Here is a 23,994-nt window from a genome sequence, read left to right on the forward strand (position 1 = left end):
GTTGATTAAGTGTACAACAAGCAAATGGCAGACTTGAGCCCAGACCTGTCTCATGCTCTCATTACATGCTGAAATTTGAGATGCCCCAAATAGAATTCTAGTTAACTGTTGTTAAAAACACAAAATCAATACAGAATAACACATGTCCAACTTATGAAAAGAAGTATAACAAGTGAAAAACTGCTGACTTCTTGCTAGTTATGGGAAATTGGGAAGCCCTGTTCAGGTCTGGGAATCCCTATTGTGGTTACAGAGGTACCAGACAACCTCAAGCAAAGCCCAAATTCCTAGGGCCAAAGCATGGAAATGGCTGATTTGGCACAAAAACCCAATGAAAATACACAGAAGGCCAAAGGCAAATGGTTGAAAGCCTTCCCTCTTTTACCTTGTCTGTGTGTTTCTCTCTCACCCATATACAGCCCATCAAAAATTAATGTAGTTTCTCAACTTTTTGTGCCTGAAATGCCCAATACCCCATCTCTATCTGCCAAAATTCTACCACCTTCACTGTAGCAGGGCCTTGTGAAAAGTAAGAATGTGGTTTGGACAGAGGATTGGGTTCAAATCCTGACTCTGTTACTTCCTAGCTGTGTATCCATAATGGTGGGCCAGTCATTTTGCTTCTCTTAACTTCTGTTCCTTTATTTGCAAGGTCAGCCTGAACTATCTCACTGAGTAGTGAGAGGGAGTACACACCAAGCACCTCTGCCACTTACCTGCTGAGTAGGATAAGTGTCTCAAGCCCTGTAAGGGTCACCTTTGTTACCTGGAAAGATAATAACATCTTCCTTGCAAAATTGATGTAATGATTAGAGAGATAGCATCCCATAGCATTCCTACCTCCCTCTCTAGGAATCTATCTCCTATCCCTGTCCAGACCACAGATCCCTCTTTCCTATTAACTCAAAATGCCCTGGAATTCCACCAACTTGTGAATACAGAGCCCCAAGGTGGGAGTGCTTCACAGTCCCGACAACTAGCACTGGTTCAGCAAACCACTTCATATCGTCCAGCCTTGGTTTCCTCAGCTATAAAAACAGAGATTCCACTTTCTTCATCCAGGGTGGTTGGCAAAAAAGAGTGGCCACCTCTGTGTTTCCTCTGCTTCTCTCTACTACAGCTCTTATCACACTGAATCGCAGTTATCTGTTATGTCTACTTGTCGCATCATGTTTGAATGAACTTTCTGAAGACAGGGATTGTGCCCAGAGTCAATTCCAGGGCCTGGTACTTGGTAGCCACTCAACATTGTTGAATTGCTGGGCACGGTGGCTCATGCAAGAGGATCACTTGAGCCCAGGAGTATGAGACCAGCTTGGACAACATAGCAAGACGCCGTCTCTACAAAAGGCGTTGAAAAATTTGCTGGGGGTAGTGGTGCACACCGGTAGTCTCAGCTACTTGGGAGGCTGAAGCGGGAAGATTGTTTGAGCCTAGGGGGTCGAGGCTGCAGTAATCAGTGAACAGGCCACTGCACTCCAGCCAGGGCAACAGAGCGAGATCTTGTCTGAAAATAAAACAAAAACGAGAGAGAGAGAAAGAAAGAGAGGAAGGTAGGAAGGAAGGAAGGAAGAAAGGAAGGAAGAAAGGAAGGAAGGAAGGAAAAGAAAAGAAAAAAAAACTGTTGAATTGTTTTTTACTACTAGTCCACTACAGTGATTTGTGTATAAAATCCTCTATAATAATCCCTAGATCGTGAACTCCTCCTGGAAGGAAGCGACCGTGTAGATTCAGATTAGCCAGTCTCTCTTCCCTAATCTTCGTGTTTGTTTTTATAGCATTTACCATTATCTGTAATTATTTTATCACTTATTTGTTTATTGGCAATACATCTCCAACTGGATTATAAACTCCCTAAGAGCAAGGATCTTGACATTTTAAATATTCCTATGTTTAAAACTGGCAGATAGCACACACACACAGTCAATGCACACACACATATAAGTATATATGGAATGAATGCATCTCAGCTTTGCTGCTTGTTAGATACGGTCCTTGAAAAAATTACTCGGGCAAGTTTGTGAAAGTGCCTGGCACAAGGTGTTTCGCAGAAGCAAAAAGCCGTCTTTTTCCAGTCACAGCTATTCAAGGTATAGTAAGTGAATCAAATGAGCCCCTTACATCCCATCTACATATTCCCCGATATATATGCTCCCTGTGTACTCCATGGCGCCTGTTCTTAGCTTCCAGCTGTTAGGATCCGGAGTCTCAGTGGATACGGCATCACTATGACAACCTGGAGGGGTGGGCGGAGCCGAGTCGAAGCCCCACCCCGCTGGAGGCTGAAAAGTTCTTGGTATTGCGCACGCTCCCTCGCTCGTGGTTGGGCAGGGCAATACGCCTGCGTGTTGCCAGATGCGCATGCGCAGGCGCCGTGAGGCACTCGGCGGTCGAAAGGGGAGTTCGAGGAGACGGGCGCGACGCGGCTGAGGGCTTCTCGTCGGGGTCGGGGCTGCAGCCGTCATGCCGGGGATAGTGGAGCTGCCCACTCTAGAGGAGCTGAAAGTAGATGAGGTGAGGCTATCCGGAGGACAGGCAAGGGAGACATGGGGCTGCGGCTTCTCGGGCCTGGGCCTAGCCCCGCTAGGGCTCCGCGGATCCTGGGACCCGGGCCCCCCTCCCCAGTCCTCCAACGCATATACAGGTCGACCCCCGGAGGTCCCCTCTGCAGCTTTGGGAGTCGCCTCCCCTCTCTACCCCACCCTGTCGCATCCTGCAGTGGCTCTAGAATCCTCCCCCTTTCGCCCTCCACAGCGACCTGTTTCTCCTTCCGTGAATAATAGTGATACATTTTATTAAGCACCAACCAGTCATTTTCCTTAGCTTATGTCGCTTAATCCTCAAACTTGCATGCGAGGTGAGTATACAACCCTAGGGGCTCACAGTCGAGGGGGACGGTCACCTACCTTAAAGTGGTATCACCGGTGCCGAGTGCATAGAGTGGGGTGACGAAGCCGCGGGAAAATGAGACAATATTGGAGCGTGCATCTACTCACAGCCTTGGGAAGGTGTTTGGTAACAGGACCCATTTAAAGCATTCGTTTATTCAAGAGATATCATTTGAGTAATTAACGTGTACACGTAACGCTGGAAGAGATGTACTTCGTGCTTTCATGGACTTTACAATCCAGTAGGGAGACAGACACATAAAGAGGCAGTCACAGTACAATGTAGTTAGTGCTGTGAGAAGTGAAGTAGAAACATACCCTACTAATTATAGCTAACATGATCAAGTCCTTTCTAGATACCAGGCAGGATGCTAATTACTTTCCATGCATTAATTCATTGAATCCTCCCAGCAACACTATAAGGTAGGATATATATATATATATATGTATATATATATATATATATATATATATATATACACCATATATATATATATATACACACACAATTGGTCATATATATATATATATATACACACACACACACACAATTGGTCGTAACGTTATAAATAAGGAATTAGTCCCCGAGAGTAGAAATGATTTGCCCAAGGTCACGGAGCTTGTAAGTAATAGAGCTGGAAGTGAACCCAGGTCTGATTTTAAAACCAGTGCTTTTCCACTATATTATGGGTGAAAACTCACAAGAATGAGACGGCCTAGCAGAACTTGTGTGTTTAGGGAGCCAAGTACAGTTTGATGTGACCCTAGTGGTGGTGGTGGGAAGCAGCAGGTGCTGAGCCTGGAGAGGCAACTCGGGCTGAGATAGGACTTGGAAGCAGCTTCTACAAGGCCAGACCAAACAGTTTGGACTTGATCCAGTAAGGGAGGTGGTGGGAAGAGGTGGAAGGTTTTAAGGCAGAGGAGTGTCATGGCCGGGCTGGATAGTAGAACAGGCTGTATTAAAGGAGAGGAAGGCCAAGACTAGAAATGATGTACCAGCAATGATATACCAGGCACTATGTTAAGTGTTTTGTTTGTTTGTTTTGTTGTTTTTGAGAGTCTCGCTCTGTCGCCCAGGCTGGAGTGCAGTGGCGCGATATTGGCCCACTGCAACCTCCACCTCCCGGGTTCAAGCGATTCTGCTGCCTCAGCCTCCCGAGTAGCTGCGACTACAGGCGCTCATCACCACACCCGGCTAATATTTTGTATTTTTAGTAGAGACGGGGTTTCACCGTGTTAGCCAGGATGGTTTCGATCTCCTGACCTGGTAATCTGCCTGCCTCGGCCTCCCAAAGTGCTGGGATTACAGGCGTGAGCCCCCGCGCCTGGCCATATGTTAAGTCTTCTACCTGCAATGCTTCATTTAATCTTAGATGCCTGTGAGAGTGGCAACTGTTATTTTCCTCAGAGGAAGAAATTATTAGCTATGTTCAGGGACTTTATTATATTAAAGTGACATTTACTCTGAGGTGGCAGAGGGGAGCTGCCATGTGGCCCCCACTCTTTTGTTCCCCCCCGGTGAACCACCCCCCTGCCCCCACCCCATGTAGCTGGGTTAATCTTGAGTTGCTGTATTTCTTGTTGCAATTTTTATTAGGTTCAACAAACATCTGAAGTTCTACTTCATACAACTGATGTATCTGAAATACATTTGCCTTTACTCTTCACACAATTGAATGAACATACGAATAATTACATAAATAACTAAAATACAAGACAAGGTGTGATTAAATACTATGAAAGGGGGAAGATGTGGTTTAGGAAAAGATATGAAGTTGTATCTAAATTCTAGGCCTACCTGCCGGTCACCTTGATTACTTGATTTTAGCATTTGCAGACACGGTTATTTGTAAGATGAGGTGATCCCAGCTATAAAATTCTCTGAAACTATAAAGGGAATAGAGAAAGCACTTTTTGGGCATAATGTAAGACATGACTAAATGGCATATGAAGAATGGCATTTATGGGCGGAGATGAAGAGAAGACCCCTCTAAGTGAGGGTAGGGTCCGAGCAAAAGTAAGGAGATGGGAAAACGCAGAGAGTCAAAAAGGAGTTCAGTGTTTTGAGAGAACAGTAAATAGTCAGTCCCTTTTTGAAATGTTGTGGGTGAGAAGGGTGGAAAGATAGTTTGGGTCCAGAAGCCTTTCGGTACCCGTTAAGAAGTTTAGGCTTTATTCTGCTGTTAAGGCTGAATGAGAGTTTGGTTGCTAATATAACAGCAGAGTAAAATAAGAATTGTCATTTAGGGAGATCACGGTAGCAGCTGTGTGAAGAATGGATTGAAGAAAGAAAAAGAAAAGCAGGGAGACTGGTCTCAGTGGCTCTGAAAATTATTGAGAAAGATGTTAATGATCCCAGTGTAATTGGTGCTTACAGAGACTGTGCTTACAGAGAGCAAAGAACAAGTATATCTAGAATTGATCAGACTTAGCAATGGATTAGATATTGGAGGTAGGGAAGGTTGAAGAATTAAAGTCAGATTTGCAGCGTGGCAGTAGTACTGGTGAAGCCAGAAAAAGGAGCCCGTTTGGAGAGCGAGTTAAATACATTTTGGACCTCATTGGCTTAGGAGTTATGACACATCCCCATTGAAAAAGCAGTCAGAAGCTTTGGACTGGAAAGTCCTTGGACACATTTGATAATTTTGAGTAAAAATAAAAATAGCTAATATTTATGGGGTGCTTTCGATGTGATAGGCACTGTTCTTATTATTTTTATATATATTAACTCATTTAATCTTCATAACAGTTCTATTAAGTACTATTCTCTGTTTTACATAAATTTAGGAAAACTCAAGGCATGGTATAAATAAAGTACTATAAAAAGAGGTACAGACGTAGTTTAAGGAGACAAGGACAGGACTAGAAGGTTGATTGGCTCTAGATGGTGACTTTGTCTCAGTTTTCACACCTGCAGACTGTGTAGCCCTGCTGTGCAGTGAGGCTGTTGTGAGAATAAATGAGAAGGATGTTGAAATTCTGTGTTGTTTGAGACAAAGAGATCTGAATGAATTTGAGACGATATTCATGGTAAACAGCTGTGAAAGGATGTTGTTTCTGTTGGAATTCATCAGTCTCAGTGAAGAAGCAGGTGAGGGGATATGGTGACATCTCAGGCTCATCCACCTCAGTGATGGTGATATAATGGGAAGAAGCCTGGTTGGAGGTCACAATCTCTGTGTTCTAGTTCTGGGGTTGCCACTGACTCACTGTGTTGTCTCTAGCACATCCCTCTTTTTCATTAATTATGAAACAGACTCAATGTCTTCCTTTATTTTCCTGTGACAGGGATGGTGTTTTATATGCTCAGCAACATGTGTATACCTTCATTTTGATAAGATTTCCACATTTGTAGGGAAATAAATAATGTGTCAGGCTTTTTGGGCCGTATAGTTTTGGGCCTTTGAATAATTGAATCAGCCAGTTAAAGCTCTTTTAAGGCATATGACAAGTAAATATAACTAACTTAATTATTAAAATATATTAAGCTTTTAGAAAAGTTTGAGTGTTCGTTTTTATTCTCCTAGCTGTTTATAGGTAATAAAACAAGCAAATGTGTGCCAGTTTACCTAAATAAATTCTTTTATTTTCAAAAACTTTAATACAAAAACTTTACAGATTTTAAACATAAATTTATTAGAGTCATCATGACAGATTTCACTTATGTCATAACTTTATCTTTGATAATTGTAACAGTTGCACTATTAATAGACATAGTCATAACTTTATTCTCCTTTCTATAGTGTACAGATTAATTACTCTTGTCATCTTTCCTTGCCTTTTATTAATAACCTAGCTACATAAAGTGCATAAAAAATAAAATTACAGCTGGGCGTGGTGGCCCACGCCTATAATCCCAGCACTTTGGGAGGCTGAGGTGGGAGGATCATCTGAGGTCGGGAGTTTGAGACCAGCCTGACCAACATGGAGGAACCCCGTCTCTACCAAAAATACAAAATTAGCCGGGTGTGGTGGTGCATGCCTGTAATCCCAGCTACTCAGGAAGGCTGAGGCAGGAGAATCACTTGAACCCAGGAGGTGGAGGTTGCGGTGAGCCGAGATTGCGCCACTGCCCTCCAGCCTGGACAAGAGCGAAACTCGGTCTCAAAAAAATAATAAAATAAAATTACAGACTGTTCTCACACAACAATTTTTAATTTTACAAATCAAATTCAGTAGTGTATTAAAGCATAGTACACTGTGACAGACTAGATTTTATTCTAGAAATACATTGGATCAGTTTTACAAAATCTGTTAATGCTCTATGTTACATTTATAAATTAATGAAAACAAAGCCTAAAAATTTTAGTCTTTTCTGGTATAGAAAACAACAGTAAAGCAAAACTAATTAGAATTAGAAAGAAGCTTTCTTAACAAGGAATATCCAAACAACTATATTCCAGATACCAACAGCAAATATTATACCAAACTTGGCTTTTAATTTTAGAAAAAGGGAAGGTTGTCTGCTGTCATTGCTCTTCATCTGTATTGTCCTGAAGGGGTTGGTTAAAGCAATAAAATAGGAAATGAGAATAAGAAGAAAAAAATAAAGTAGCAGAAGGGAAAGAGACAGTTTTTATTTGTAAATGGCAGTTTTTCTGTTAATCTTCTTGAGTTTTGTGTCAGAACTAACAAGAGTTCAGTAAGATGGCTGGAGAGAAAATACAGTATACAAGCAAGCAGTAAACAGTTTGAAAGTCTAATAGAAAAACTATCCTATTTAGATAGTATCAAAAGTGCTAAAATACTGAGGAATAAACAAGAAATGTTCAAGGTCCCTATAATGAAGGAAACTAGTTTTAACCAAAGGACAAGAATGACTTGACTATGAATAAATGGAGAGAAATACTGTGTTGTGGATGAGAAGGTGTGATTGATGTATTCATATCTGTTTTCTAATTATTGTATCCCCATTTTCTAGCAAAGAGTGGGTGCTCAACAGCTACTTGTGCTAGACACTATTTTGGGTGCCTGGTGTGTACCGTAGTCAACATTATATTTAATTACCATAGCTTAATATAGGGAGAATTGATATCTTTACAGTAGTGGATCTCTGTTGAAAACAAAATCCCTTCCCTCTGGGAGCTTATGTTCTAGTCACACACAGACCACTCAGGGGCTCTTAAAATTATTGAGAAAGATGTTAATGACCCCAGTGTAATTGGTGCTTAATACAGAAACTGTGCTTACAGAGAGGAAAGAACAAGTATGTCTAGAATTGATCAGACTTAGCACATGAATGCTAAGACCAGACCACATGAGTGACCACTGATGATAGCTTATATAAGATGATTAGAGAGAGGCTCTCTGAGGATGTGAAGTTTGAGCAGGCACCCAGTATTATAAAAAGTGCCCATTGTTCCCTAATTTAACATATAACTAAATTTAATACAATTTGAATGCAAATTATTGGGGGAAGGTGTTCATCTGAAAGAATAGCCAAAAAAGTTTTGAAAAGGAAGAATGAGGAGGATGGTTCTCCCAGATAACAAAATGTTATCTTCAGTGACAGTAATTAAAACATTGTGGTATTGGTATAAGAAAAGGTAGTACAGAAAAGGGACCACAGGTCTCTTGCTTAAGCAGCTGTTTGTAGGCCCTGGACAGTTTGCAGTTCTCTCTGAGCTGGCTATATCTACACTGAGTATCTTCTCAAGAAAATATCACTAAAATACTATTGAGCGAAACTGGTGGGCATAAAGGGATGGCAACCTTGGATATGCTCTGATTTTTAAAAAATTTGTAGATTTTAGTACTTTATTATTAGTTATTACTAGATGGACTAGATGCTCTTTGTGATCTCTTCCAGCCTCATCTTCTGTGACTCCGTAGTCCTCTGGGAGTTTTATTTATCCTTTAATTTAATTTAATTTAATTTAATTTTTTTTTTTTTTTGAGACAGAGTCTTGCTCTGTCACCCCGGCTGGAGTGCAGTAGCATGATCTTGGCTCACTGCAACCTCTGCCTCCTGGGTTCAAGCAATTCTCATGCCTCAACCTCCCTGGTAGCTGGGATTACAGGTGTGCACCACCACGCCCAGATACATCTCTAGTATCTTTACTAGAGACAAGCTTTCACCATGTTGGCCAGGCTGTTCTTGAGCTCCTGGCCTCAAGTTATCTGCCTGCTTTGGCCTCCCAAAGTGCTGGGATTACCTGTATGAGCCACTGTGCCCAGCCTTATATATCTATTAATTTTATTCCAGCAGCAGAAACTCAGCAAAGCTCTCCAGAGTTGGTTCCTCTCCCTGCATCCCAGAAAACTTCATCCTTCTCTACACCCCTTTTCTCTCTACCATAAATAAAGATTCTATTAGGGGTGCCATTTCTTCTGCTCTAAAATGGGAATATTAATCTCTTCATGAGACTATTGTAAAAGTGAAGAAAATAATATATGTGAAAGAGCTTCGTGTTCTCTAAATCACCATAGATTTTAAAGAATCGCTGGGCGAGGTGGCTTATGCCTGTAATCCCAGCTACTTGGGAGGCTGAGGCAGCAGAATCGCTTGAGCCTGGGAGGCCGAAGTTGCAGTAAGCCGAGATCGCGCCACTGCACTCCAGCCTGGGGGATGGGAGTGAAACCCTGTCTCAAAAAAAAAAAAAAATTATTATTATGACAGTGTTTAATTTTCTTGGTAAAGTCAGAACAGTGCTACTTTTGTGTTCTCTATTCTGACCCGCATGAGGTAAAGCTGAGAAAGTGGTATTCTGGTTCACAGTCTGTGGCCTTTGTCCCATCTTTCCTTTCCTAGGTGAAAATTAGTTCTGCTGTGCTTAAAGCTGCGGCCCATCACTATGGAGCTCAATGTGATAAGCCCAACAAGGAGTTTATGCTCTGCCGCTGGGAAGAGAAAGATCCCAGGCGGTGTTTAGAGGAAGGCAAACTGGTCAACAAGTGTGCTTTGGACTTCTTTAGGTAAAAATCTTTGGTATCAGTGCCTACTTGGTTGAAGCATAAAGGTTTAAATGAATAAGTGAACAGCCAGCTAATAATCTGGATTTTATTAGGAAGTACATAGGCTTTGAAATCAGACCAAGGTAAAACATTCAAAGGATGATAATTATTTTTGGTTTTGTTTTTATTATCTGGCAAGTTCTTTTATCTCCATGAATCTCAGTTTCCAAATTGTAAAATAATACCTATCTAGGTTTGCTAAGCAAGTGACTGGTGAACATTTTTGCTACAGCAAGGGGAAAGTCTTTTTGCTGTGAAAAATTTGAAAAGGCACGTAAAACAACCTATCACAGTCCTTTTTAAGCAGGCATTCACTAGGTTTTGTCATTACTACAGAACACAGGTATGATGGAAAGAAAACTGTATTTGGAGTTAGGTTTTAGGTAGGTCATTGTGCTTGATACTTAAGTAAAAAAAAACTAAACAGTGTAATTGTAGGAAAATGTTTTAACAAGCATATTAGCACTCTATTTAAAAGGAGAGAGAGTGAACTCAAAGGAAATTGGCTCTTGTAACTCTGAAGTCCAGAAATAGGCCTGGCATCAGGCAGGGCTGGATTCAAGGGCTTAAATAATTTCACAACTACTTGATGTCTTTTTGCCTCTCCTCTTTTCACAATCTCTTAGTCCTGGTTTTCTCTGTTGACCTCATTTCAGAAAGACTCTCACCTTGCTGTACCAAAAATGGCCACCAGCCACTCGAGTTGCTGTTCTGTTGATACTTGCTTAGCAAACCTAGACAAAGTGTGCCCTTTATCCAGAAGTGAGCAGAAGCTCCTGAACTGAGTCTAATTGTCCTGGCTGGCAGACTTCGTATACGTATCATTGCATCACTTGTGCTTCAGGAGATAAAAAGCTCTAATTGGTCAGGCCTGAGATGGGGAGTGGACTTAGCTTCATCCAAACCACATTGCTGAGAGACAGGGAGGGGTTGTTCCCAAAGGAAAATTAGAAGGATGTTACAGAAGAATGGGGAATGACTGCTGGCTAGGCAGAAACCACCGATGTCCACTACAATGAAGTTAGAGAAAAAAAATAGATACCTTAGCACAGTAGCTGCTTTCCTCCTTTCTTGCATCTGCTGTCTCTGTCCCTATGCAAAGATATTTTTGTGGTTATAATCATAGTATGTATACATTGAGAAATTCATTTTTCACTTGATATTATTGGAAACATTCTTCGAAGTTGCTATATAGTCTTCATGATCATCTTTTTTTTTTTTTTTTTTTTTTTTTGAGACGGAGTCTCACTCTGTTGCCCAGGCTGGAGTGCAATGGTGTGATCTTGGCTCACTGCAACCTCTGCCTCCTGGCTTCAAGTGAGTCACATGTCTCAGCCTCCTGAATAGCTGGGTCTACAGGCCTGCGCCACTACACCTGGCTAATTTTTTTGTATTTTTGGTAGAGATGGGGTTTCAGCATGTTGGCCAGGCTGGTCTTGAACTCCTGACCTCAAGTGATCAGCTCTCCTTGGCCTCCCAAAGTGCTGGGATTGCAGGTGTGAGCCACCGCACCTGGCCATGATCATCATTCTTAATGGTTATATATTATTCCATCAGTGGATAAACCAACCATAACGTACCTGACCAATTCCTGTTATTGAACATCATTGTTGATTTCAGTTTTTGATTATTTTGGATAAATCTGCAGTGATTACCTTTGCGTATAGATCATTTTCATCAGTTAATAATTCCTTGGCATAAATTTCCTAACAGTGAGTTTACTCTATAAAGGGCTTTGAACATCATTATGGCTCTTGAACTGTATCGCTTTTTTTTTTTTTTTTTTGAGGTGGGGTGTCGCTCTGTTGCCCAGGCTGGAGTGCAGTAGCATGATCTTGGCTTACTGCAAGCTCCACCTCCCGGCTTCACACCATTCTCCTGCCTCAGCCTCCCGAGTAGCTGGGACTATAGGCACCCAGTACCACACCTAGCTAATTTTTTGTATTTTTAGTAGAGACTGGGTTTCACGATGGTCTCAATCTCCTGATCTTGTGATCCATCTGCCTTGGCCTCCCAAAGTGCTGGGATTACAAGCGTGAGCCACCGTGCCCAGCAAATGCTTTTGTTTTTTAAATGTTGGATCAATTTATGCTGTCCTCAGCGCTGGATTCTGGTATGCATAGTATTTAAATATTTGGGAGGTGCAAATATTTAATTTGCAGTATTTGGGAGGTGCAAATGTTTCAATTTGCATTGATTTGATTGCCAGCGAGATTGAGTGTGTGTGTGTGTTTATTTAAACAATTTTTCTTTTTTTTTTTTGAGACAGAGTCTCACTCTGTCACCCAGGCTGTAGTGCTGTGGCGTGATCTTTGTTCGCTGCAACCTCTGCCTCCTGGGTTCAAGCGATTCTCGTGCCTCAGCCACCTGAGTAGCTGGGATTACGGGTGTGTGCCACCTGCCTGGCTAATTTTTGTATTTTTAGTAGAGATGGGGTTTCGCCATGTTGGCCAGGCTGGTCTTGAACTCCTGGCCTCAAGTGATCCACCCACCTTGGCCTCCCAAGGTGCTGGGATTACAGGCATGAGCCACAGCATCCAGCCTAAACAATTTTTATTTTCTAAGAGAACTTTTGCAAAGCATTTTTTCCATGGCCCAGTGGTAGTACATTTTAAGGAATGTTTGGATTTCACAAATTCCCAAGGTGCCTAACTGCCTCCATAGAGGAATTTCTCACTGCTGAAGTTGCTGGTTTTAGGCATTAGTAGATAATTGTTAGGTATGGGTAACAGGGTCCAGAACAGGGATCCGTGCTACTAGAGTAGTGGCTTGCAGCCCGTCTGCTGCTGCTGCGTTTTGGAGGAATATAAAACTCCCATTGGAAATGGTTGCTTTCTACCAAAGTGATTCTTGAGTAGAAGTTATGTGGGTGCAGGTTATGCTTAGTATACCCGGAAGGGAAACCTAAGAAGCTGGTGACATTGGTGGACCTCTAGGAGAGCAACTGAGTGGCTTATTGGGCAGGGTGGAAAGCAGATTTTTCACTGTATACTTCCTTAAGCCATCTCTGAGATCCTTCCTTCCTGATCCATGTTAAACAAGATTCATGTGAGAGTGTAGCTAGATTTCTGGAGTATGACAGGTAAGCACTTAAATAATAAAATTATTATTTCATTGGGAGAAAGAGGTGTTCTGAATTTCACTGCCTCAAGTATGGCTTTTACATAAAATGATGGTATTTTATTCTTGCTTGAACATGCATACTAGCAGGGTTGAATGATAAGATAAGGAGGATTTTGCAAAAAACTGAAACTTATTCTTTTTATACACAGAAGTTAAATTTTCTCTAGCCATTTTTGATGGCCACAGAATGAATTATATGCTAGCCTGCTTCTTAACAGAGAATACCAAATATAACTTTGTTCTTGATAGCAAGGATTAATATCTATTTTTGTTCAATGCGTAAATAAAATGAGGACCTTGAGCTTTTGAGGAGTGGAGTACAGTTTGTCTTTATACTGAATGATCCCAGGATCTTCTGCTTGTTAGTTTGTGTATTTGCTTTTTATAATTCTGTCTCTTCCTTTGCCGTTGTCTGTCGCGTTTGACTTCTATCAGCATGTCCATGATTTAATTATGCCTCCTTCTCTTCTAAATTTGCTAAGCTGATACCCTTAGAGGAATTGGATCTGAAGAAAAGAATAAATAGGCCCCAAGTAAGGAGTTCCCCTCTGAGTAAAATAGGCGTGCATTAGGCTACGCTCTTTTCTTCTTACTATATAAAGAAATTAGGTTTTCTACCTCAGAAATCTTTTTTGTTTACTAACTTGTTCTCAAATTGAGGATCCTGAAGTTGTCTTGTAAGTGAGGTAAGAATATGTACTCACATACCTTTCAAAAAGCAAGGCTATGTATTTGAGATCTGTACCTATTTTTTTCTCACTTTTCTGTTTTTCATTGTTTTGCAAAGAGATGCCCCTAACCCAGCTTTCTTTTCCAGGCAGATAAAACGTCACTGTGCAGAGCCTTTTACAGAATATTGGACTTGCATTGATTGTACTGGCCAGCAGTTATTTCATCACTGACGCAAACAGCAGGCAAAGTTTGACGAGTGTGTGCTGGACAAACTGGGCTGGGTGTGGCCTGACCTGGGAGAACTGTCAAAGGTAAAAAGGCTTCTGCTGGAGGTCTCGCTCTCTGACTCGGGTGGGATAAAGGCAGGAGGTGGTCAGCAAAGGGTCTCTGTAAATACAGATATGATGTAAGAACTTACCAGATTTACCAAGCATATTAATTAGGCAGTGATTATACACAATCCAGAAAGGAATTTTTAAAAATAGAAATATTTCTGGCTGGGCGTGGTGGCTCACGCCTGTAATCCCATCACTTTGGGAGGCTGAGGTGGGCAAATCATGAGGTCAGGAAATTGAGACCATCCTAGCTAACATGGTAAAACCCCGTCCCTACTAAAAATACAAAAAATTAGCCGGGCGTGGTGGTGGGCGCCTGTAGTCCCAGCTACTTGGGAGGCTGAGGCAGGAGAATGGTGTGAACCTGGGAGGTGGAACTTGCAGTGAATGGAGATTGTGCCACTACCTCCACTCCAACCTGGGCAACAGAGCAAGACTCCGTCTCAAAAAAAAAAAAAAAATTTCTTTAGGCCTTCTAGCATGTGCAGATTTGTTTTTAGTTAATTAGCTAATTAAAGAACAGAAGGGAGTAGAGAAAGATAAAGTATTAGTGAAACACTGTCAGTTGAAAACATTGTGGAGGTTATTGTGGAATTCACTGGGGAAATAGGATCAGGCTTATGCCATATTTTTCAGAACATATCTAAGATTTTTTTTTTTAAAACTACATTCTTGTAGTTTTAAAAGTGTTTCTTTTTCTCCTATATTTCCTATCTTAGTTGTGACACCACCGTCTGTTGAAACATCAGAGCTAGAAACCTGAATTCTTCATTCCCTACTGATTCCATGCAGTCATCACTTCCTTTAGATTAGCATCTTCTGGAATTTTTTTTTTTTTAATCCTCTCATTGTTCCTGCTGCTGTTATCTTATTCTTGGACAGGAGTTCTTAACCTGGGGTACATGAATTTCTGGGAGAGGAGGGTGGATCAATGTGGGCTTTAGATGAAATTGAAGAATTGAGGATTAAATTACACCTCCACAAGAAGAGTGATCTGTGTGGAAAACAAATCTTACGTCACTGTGTTTTTAAAAACTGTACGGGGACTCTGCATTGCTGGTGAGATAAAGCATCTTCTCCATAATATGGCATGCAGGCCCTTTATGATCTGACCCATCCCTGCTTCTTCAGCCTCAGCTCCCTCCGTTCCCTGTGGGGCAGCACAGGTAGCAAGGCATGGAGGAAAAAACTCAGGTCTCACTCTCTCTCCTAGGCTGGAATGCAGTGGTGCAATCACAGCTCACTGCAGCCTTGACTTCCTGGGCACAGGTGATTCTCCCACCTCAGCCTCCCAAGTAGCTGGGACTACAGGCGCAGGCCACCATGCCCAACTAATTTTTGTATTTTAGTAGAGACAGGATTTTGCTGTATTACCCAGTCTGGTCTTGAGATCCTGAGCTCAAGCAGTCCTCCCACCTTAGCCTCCCAGTGTGATGGGATTACAGGTCACCATACCTGGTCTAGTTCCCTTCTCTTTGTGTATAGCATCTGTGAATGGTTGGATTATAAGCTTGGTGTCATAAGTAATAACTTAGCAATTTTTTTGTCTTTTATATCTGGCTTGATTATTTTCAGATACTTTCTGATGTACTGAACATATTATTTTAAATAGTTGATAATTCTAGGTTGGAAAGTGGTAGAACTTATACATGTAACAAATAAAACTACCTTTTCTCATTTCTGACTTATGAAAGAAGAAATAACAAGTCATGCTAGTAAGAAAGCATATTTATTCTTGAATCTTTGTATTAACATTTTTTAAAACTCTGTGAGATAAAAAAAAATTCTCTTAACTCTTTTCAAAAGTGTATTTCTCGATCAGGTGCCATGGCTCACACCTGCAATTCTAGCTCTTTGGGAGGCTGAGGCAGGAGGATCGCTTGAGCTCATGAGTTCAGGACTAGCCTGGGCAACATTTCTTTTGTTTTTCTTTTTGAAGTGGAGTCTCACTCTGTCACACAGGCTGGAGTATAGTGCCACGATCTCTGCTCACTGCAACCTCTGCCTTCCGGGTTCAAGCAATTCTGCCTCAGCCTCTTGAGTAGCTGGGATTACAGGCACCCGCCACCATGGCCAGCTAAATTTTGCATTTTTAGTAGAGATGGGGTTTCACCATGTTGCCTGGGCTGGTCTTGAACTCTGACCTCAAGTGATCCACCTGCCTCAGCCTCCCAGAGTGCGGGGATTACAGGCATGAGCCACTGTGCCCAGCCAATTTCATAAATGTCTTTAATTCCTTAAAGGAGCTGCAAATACCAGGGAACCACTAGTGGATCATTAGGAACCATCTGTACTTATGACAGGGCGGTGGGATAACTTTCAAAAGCAAACAAACAAAACTAGTAGACTTGAAGACTTAGGTTCCAGCTTTAGCTCTGACATTAGTGTGTATCTTATCTTAGGCATGCCAGCCTCCCTGGTCTTCATCTGTGCACTAGAGATAATAATGCCTCATAAGGTGGTTATAATAATAATTGTGTGATTGTATACACAAAAGCTCTGTTCCCAATAAAAGGTTTATGAATTTATACATCTAGGAAGATGAATCTGGTCATTTTACATGAGGTGACTTAAGAGTTCAGAGCAGTGGCTTAATACAACCAAAGTTTATTTCTTGCGCATGGGTTCAATGGGCGCTGGTGGGGTTGGGGAGCAGGGGTCTCTCATCATCTTGGTTATTGAGATCGTGGTCTCCCATTGTGACACCTGCTTTCATGAGTCACTGAGGGAGGGAAAGAGCATGTGGTGGTGAATTTGCACTGGTTTTTAAAACGTCTACCCAGAAGTGATGCATCCCTTCGGCTCACATTTGATTCGCTGAAGCAAGTTACAGGGCCATGGCTAACCTCAGAGGGATGGGGGATGTGCAATCCCACCGTGAGGGTGTAAAGAGGAGAATCAGGCTATTTGGTAAACTGTGCTAATTACCACCATGATATCACATGTAGAGATACAAATATATGCTGTATATAAATATAAATATACACATATTTTATTTTTTCTTTCTAGAGAGGGTCTTGCTCTGTCACCCAGGCTGGAGTGTAGTGGTGCAATCTTGGCTCACTGCAACCTCCACCTCCTGGGCTCAAACCATCCTCCCACCTCAGCAACCCTTGCCCCCCAGGAGCTGGGACTACAGGTGCACACCATGCCCAGCTAATTTTTAATATTTTTTTGTAGAGACAGCATTGTGCTATGTTGCCCAAGCTAGTCTCCTGGGCTCAAGTGATTCTCCTGCATCGGCCTCCCAAAGTGCTGAGATTACAGATGTGAGCCACTGTACCCAGCAGATATTTCATTTTTTAAAATGCTGCAGTTATACCATATAGATAGTGTTTGGCAACTGCTGTTTTAGCAGTACCTCATATACATCTTTCTCTGTTAGTATATATAGATTCATTTCATTTTAACAACCTAATAGTCCATTTTATATACCACAATTTATTGACAGTTGTTGTTTCTACGTGTTTTCTTTGCTATTACAAAGAGTGGTGCAATTAACATCACCCTTCAGACTCTTTTTTTTTTTTTTTTTTTTTTTTGAGACAGAGTCTCACTCTGTCACCCAGGCTGGAGTGCAATGGCACTATGTTGGCTCACTGCATCCTCCACCTCCCAGGTTCAAGCAATTCTCGTCCCTCAGCTTCCAGAGTAGCTGGGATTACAGGTGTGTGCCACTATGTCTAGCTAAGTTTTGTATTTTCAGTAGAGATGGGGTTTCACCATGTTGGCTAAGCTGGTCTTGAACTCCTGACCTCAAGTGATCTGCCCCCTCTTGGCCTCCCGAAGTTTTGGGATTACAGGCATGAGCCACTGCACCTGGCCTTTTCAGACATTTTAAGTGTGTATTTGTGCAAATACTTCTGTAGAATAAATTCCTAGGAATTGTTGGATGAAAGGGCATATGTGCTTTATATTTTGATTGTTACTATCAAATTGCCCTCAGCAGGGTTTGAGACTGCCTATTTTTGCATATCTGCTCCAATACTATATACTATTCATCTTGTGTATCTTTGCCAGACTGACAGGTAAAAATTTGTTCTTTTAATTTACATTTCTCTGATTGTCAACAAGGTTAAACTTTTTGCATAAGTTAATTTGTCATTTGTCTTGCTTCATCTGTGAAATGACTGAATCTATTTTTTGTTCATTTTATCTTTTGGGTTGTTTTGTGTATGTTTTTTCTTATTGGTTTGTAAATATTATGGTTACTTTTTATCTCATATGCATTGTAAATATTTCCCCATTGGTTATTTAAATGTCTACCAAATATTCATTTGCCTTGCATGATCCACATTACAATTAAAAAATTTCTTCTTCTCATTCACTAAAAACAGTCCTTAATTACTTTTGACTTGTTAGCTCAAGAAGGCAGAAGAAACACATAATTCTGCCTTCAGGTGCTATGAAATACCTAGTGAATTAAGAGATTGTGTGGAGAGGCTTAGAGTTTTCCATATCCATGGAACTGGATATTTTATATGAAACTTTCACATAGATTTATCTAACATGACTTTGACTTTGTGCAGTAAGTATGGTAGATTTCATTATTTCTGTTGTACAGATGTCCCTGCATCTATAGATTTGGGTTTGAATCCCCACCAGGTATTAGTTCTGTCACATGGGGCGTCATGGTACTTAGGAGGTTATTCCATGTTAATCATACATGTAACATGTATGGCAAAGTCAGTACGCAATCAGTGTTTGTTCTCTTTCAACTCTTCCACTCTTCAGAGGTGTTAAGAGACACACAGCTTAGATCTAGAGGCTGGCTCTCCTGGCTTGTAGGCCAGGTCTTTTTCTGGTGGACTGTATTGCTCCTCTGAAGAGAGCATGAGTTCCTGGCCCCTTTAGAAATAAGAACATCAGAGTTAGTGTTTACATAAGTCCTTCAGTGCAGGACTGGGCCTTGAGCCTGGATGTTGGTTTTATTTAAAAAGCACATTTCTCACTTATATAAATAATCCTTGTACATTGCTTAAAAATTTGGAAAAAATATTTTTAAAACATTTATAGTCCTACCATTGAGATGGAATGACTGCTTTCACGTTTGAGCATTTCTTTCCAGTATTTCTTCTGGGCATATTTTTTTTTGTTTTACAAATCTGATACGATTTTATTGTATCATTAACATTAATGCCCACATTATAATTTAAACATTTTTCCTTGCTATACAACTTTTTGTTAATGTCATTTTAATTGCTGCAAAATATTTCATTCAGTGGGTTGTATTTCATTATTTATTTTCCTGGTATTAAATGTTTAGATTGAACCCTCTATTAAAAATTATTCAGGAATGTGCTTCCTTCCTATATTTCATGTTCTTTTCTTTTTGTTTTTTTTGTCTTTAGAGATAAGGTTTCACTCTGTCGCCCAGGTTGGAGTGCAGCAGCGTGAACATAGCTCACTGCACCCTTGAACTCCTGGCCTCAAGTGATCCTCACACCCCAGCCTCCAAACTAGCTAGGACTAAAGGCGTGCGCCCCCATGCCAGCTAATGTTTGTATATATATATATTTTTTTGTAGAGATGGGGTCTCCATATGTTGCCCAGGCTGGTCTTGAACTCTTGGCCTCAATGATCCTCTGGCTTGAGCCTCCCAGATTGCTAGGATTACAGGTGTGTGTCACTGCACCCAGCATATTTCATATTACTTTCTTAAGCTAACTTTCCAAAAATGAAATAATTAGACCACACGGAATATACATTTTAAGGCTTTTGGAATATATGGCCAAATTGCTTTCCAAAATAGTTTTAGCAATTTATGCTCAGCTCTGAGGGTTCCTATAAATACTTACTTTTGAAGAATATAATGACAAATACTGGAGAAGAGAGTGAAACAAATGAATCTTCTCCAACCTATGGGCCCTGTCTTCACCAAATACTTAATTCTAATCATCAGTGCATAGTTCAAAGTGGGGCATTTTGATATGGCTATTTTGGTGTGGCCATTATGCCTAATTTGAAACAGCCATATCACAATGTAAACTCACTCTTTTTAACATTCAAATAATGTATTCAGTGGACATGCTTGGCTTTCTCTTTATCCTTGACCTTCTTTTTTTTATTTTTAAAATAAAAAGAGGTGGTGTCTCACTATGTTGCCCAGGCTAGTCATGAACGCCTAGCCTCAAGTGATCCTTCCACCTCGGCCTCCCAAAGTGCTGGGATTCTAGGTGTGAGCCACTGTGCCTGGCTCATCCTTGACCTTCTCATTAGTTCTAACTCCTTATGTCATCCCTGATCTTCTACCCAGAGGTAGGGCTTAAGCATTTCACATACTTTGGCGGTTTTATTGCCAAAAGTTTTGATAGGTGATTTCTTTTTTTTTTTTGAGACAGAGTCTTGCTCTGTCGCCCAGGCTGGAGTGCAGTGGTGCGATCTCAGCTCACAGCAACCTCCACCTCCTGGGTTCACACCATTCTCCTGCCTCAGCCTCCCGAGTAGCTGGGACCACAGGTGCCTGCCACCATGCCCAGCTAATTTTTTGTATTTTTAGTAGAGATGGGGTTTCACCGTGTCAGCCAGAATGGTCTCGATCTGTTGACCTCATGCTCCACCCGCCTCAGCCTCCCAAAGTGTTGGGATTACAGGCATGAGCCACTGCACCCAGCCAGTTTTGATAGGTGATTTCTTAGGTTTTGTCAAAATATTTCTGGAGTTAAAAAAAGGGGGGGGTACATTAAGAGCTGCATTAAAATGTCATATGCCATCATTAGCTATTAGGGAAATGAAAATCAAAACCACAGTGAAATACCACTTCATACCTATTGGGTTATCTATAATAAATAAGACAGATAGTACATGTTGGCAGGGATGTGGGAAATTGGAACCCTCATACACTCTTGGTGGGGCTGTAAAATGGTGCAGCCATTTTGAAAAACAATTTGGCAGTTCCTCAAATGTTAAACATCCTAGCAGTTCTCTCCTGATATATACCCAAGAGAAACCCAAGAGAAACGAAAACATATGTGCACAAAACAACTTGTACACTAATGTTCATAGTAGCATTATTCACAATAGCCAGAAAGTGGAAACAATCCAAATGTCCACCATAAGGTAGTATGCAACCTGATGGAAGCTGTAACAGTACTGTAAACTTTCTTCGTAAGAATGACCTTTGTTTTTTTCAGGGAAATTTTGAATATTTTCCTGAAGAACAAAGTTCAGACTCCTTATGAAGGCTCCATATGATGCTTTTCACAACCCAAGATGCATTATGTCTTGGTGGGTGTAAGCATGAGCTCTAGACCTACACAGATAGGGGTTTGAAACAACTCAATGTGTAACTTTTGGCATATTTTGCTCTGAAACTCAGTTTCTTTTTCTGTAAAATGGGCATAATACAACCATATTTCATGGAGTTATGTATTGCCAGCATAAAAAGCTATAATCATGTAAAGTGCCAGGTACATAGTGAAGACTCAGTTGAATATTTAAAAAAATTAACACTTGGCCCTAACCTTCTCTAGGCTTATTTCCCATATTCCTTGAACTTTATGCACTACTGACACCACACTGCATGTGGTTTGCTTGAGCCTTCATGCTGTGCTATTCCTCTTGACCTTTGTCCATGTTTTTCCTCCTCTGAATGCTCCCTCCCTTTGTTTGGCTACCTTTTTACGTATCCTTCAAGAATTAAGTTTTACCTCATCTTTTCCATATATCTTCCCTGACTCCCACACACATGCCCCAGGCTAGGCTAAGTCCCCTTCCTTGGGTCATTTAGAGTATTTTATATGTATCTCAGTTTGATTAGTTTTTTCAAAGAAGCAACTTTTGACTTTATTGATCATCTCCATTGTATCTTTTTTTCTCCATTTTATCTTTTTTTCTATTTCATGGCTTGCTGCTCTTTACTACTTCTTCTCTTCTACTTTTTGAGGTTTATTTTGTTATTCTTTTTCCAATATTAAGTTGGCTGCTTTGCTAATAAAAGCACTCAAGACTACAAATTTGCCTCTAACTACTGCTTTAGCTACACCTATGAGTTTTATTATGCAGTATTTAAAAAATCACCTTGTAGTTCTATGTATTTTACATTTTCATGAAGATTTCTTCCTTGACCCATGGGTTATTTAGATTTGTGTTTCAAGAACATTTCTAAGCAAATAAGGTTATTTCTACTTATCTTTTTGTTATTAATTTCTAACTTAATTTCATTGTGGTTAGAGGATGTTTTTTCTTTCCTTCCTCCCATCTTTTTTTTTTTTTTTTTTTTTTTTTGCAGGTTTTTGCTTTATGGCCTAATACATGGTCAGTTTTTGTAAATGTTCCATGTATGCTTGAAAACAACATGCATTCTCTAGTTATTGAAAGCAATATTTTACATATGTATGTTAGATTAACTTATGAATTGCATTATGTAAGTTTTGTAGCCCTGATTTTTGTCCAATATTTTACATATGTGTGTTAGATTAACTCGTGAATTGTGTTATATAAATTTTATGGCCCTGATTTTTGTCTGATCTATTAAGAGTTATGTTAAAAATTTCTTCTGTGATTGTGATTTCATATCTTTTTTAATTGATTTTTTTCTTGTTCATTTTCTCCCTGCGCTAGTCTGGAAGTTACATATTCTATTTTTATTCTTCTATTGATTACTCTAGAAAATTTAATATGTGTGTATAATTTCACAAAGCCTAAGGTTACTGTCTTTATTCTCTTTTTAACAATGCAAGGATCTTTAGTATGCTTTTTCATTTTGGCCACATCACTTCTGACGTATATGCATTTGTTGTCCAATATTTTAGTCCTATCTTATTCTTTTTTGAACTTCACAAATTAGGCGTTATTGGTATTTTATATAGTCTGTGTCCTTTTGAGTTACCCACATTTGCCGTTTTCTTTGTTTGCTGTTCTATTTTACAACTCAGACCTACCTTCTGGGGTCATTTCCTTTCTCTTGGAAGTATGTTTTAATAAACTCAGTTTTTATTTGTCCAAAATTACCTTCATTTTCTCCTCGTTCTTGAAAAATAGTGTTGCTGTACATACTGTTCTAAGTTGATAGCTATAGGGTCTCAGCGCTTTGAAGATATGCCACTGTTTTTTCATTTCCATTTTGCTGTTGAGAAGTCAGTTGTCAGTCTAACTTTTTCTTCTGCTAGTAAAATGTCTTTCCTTCTGGCTGTTTTTAAAATCCCTTTGTCTTAGATGTCTTCGCTGTCAGTAAGACATTTCTAGGTGAGGATTTCTTCTGATTTATTCTTCTTGGGATTTGTTGAGATTCTTGTCTCTGAGGTTTGGTATCTTATCAATTATGGAAATACTGTCTCTCATCCACTCTTTCTCTTCTGTCTTTTTGGAATTCTGATTTAGATGTTAGGCCTTTTTTTTTTTTTGATGGTGATCTTATGTTCCTTGGAACTTTACTTGCTGATCATTCTTTGAGGCTTAGGTTTCAAGTTAGAATCTTCCTTTTATACAGATGCCTCAGGGGGCTTTACTACCCAGAACACTTAAAACTACATTTTTTGGTGTTAGACTTTTCTTTTGGTTATAGGTGTAGGATGAATTCTGACTCCATACTTGGATAGGAAGGTATCATGGTTAGACATTCTGAGCAGAGACTTATTCCTTTTATTTCCCCTTTCCTGAGGCAAGGCCAAAACACAGAAGGTTTGCTTCCAGTTTCACCCACTGAGGATGTGGCATTTCAGAGGGCCTGGCTTGGTATGGGAATTTCCAGTCTAATTCTTGCCTTGCCAGCAGACACTCGGGGGCCAGACCACATGCAGAGGCCAGACCACTGCCAACATGTACAGGGAGCAAGATAACTACACTTTTAAAAAGATCGCTCTGGTTGCCTTATGGAGGATGGCTTACAGACGGCTTGAAGAGTGGAGGCAGAGAGGCAAGTTAGGATGCGATTATAAACCTCAGGAGAGAGGTGTTGGCCCTGGGACAGACAGAATGCTGGTGGATGGGGAAGATTATTGATTAAGATGATCTGTCTCTTCCCATAGACTGTAAGATACCCAGCCTCAGGGTGAGTATCATCACAAAGATGTTTTTCATCT

General features: G+C 40.5%; 1 pseudogene; it reads left to right on the plus strand.

Annotated features, from left to right (window-relative positions):
- The first annotated feature begins 2,384 nt into the window (after window positions 1–2,384).
- The window catches only part of LOC129525175 (NADH dehydrogenase [ubiquinone] 1 alpha subcomplex subunit 8-like), an 83,471-nt pseudogene continuing 61,861 nt past the window's right edge, over window positions 2,385–23,994 (plus strand).

The sequence above is a fragment of the Gorilla gorilla genome, chromosome 8, assembly GCF_029281585.2.
Source record: "Gorilla gorilla gorilla isolate KB3781 chromosome 8, NHGRI_mGorGor1-v2.1_pri, whole genome shotgun sequence".
Classification (NCBI taxonomy): Eukaryota; Metazoa; Chordata; class Mammalia; order Primates; family Hominidae; genus Gorilla; species Gorilla gorilla.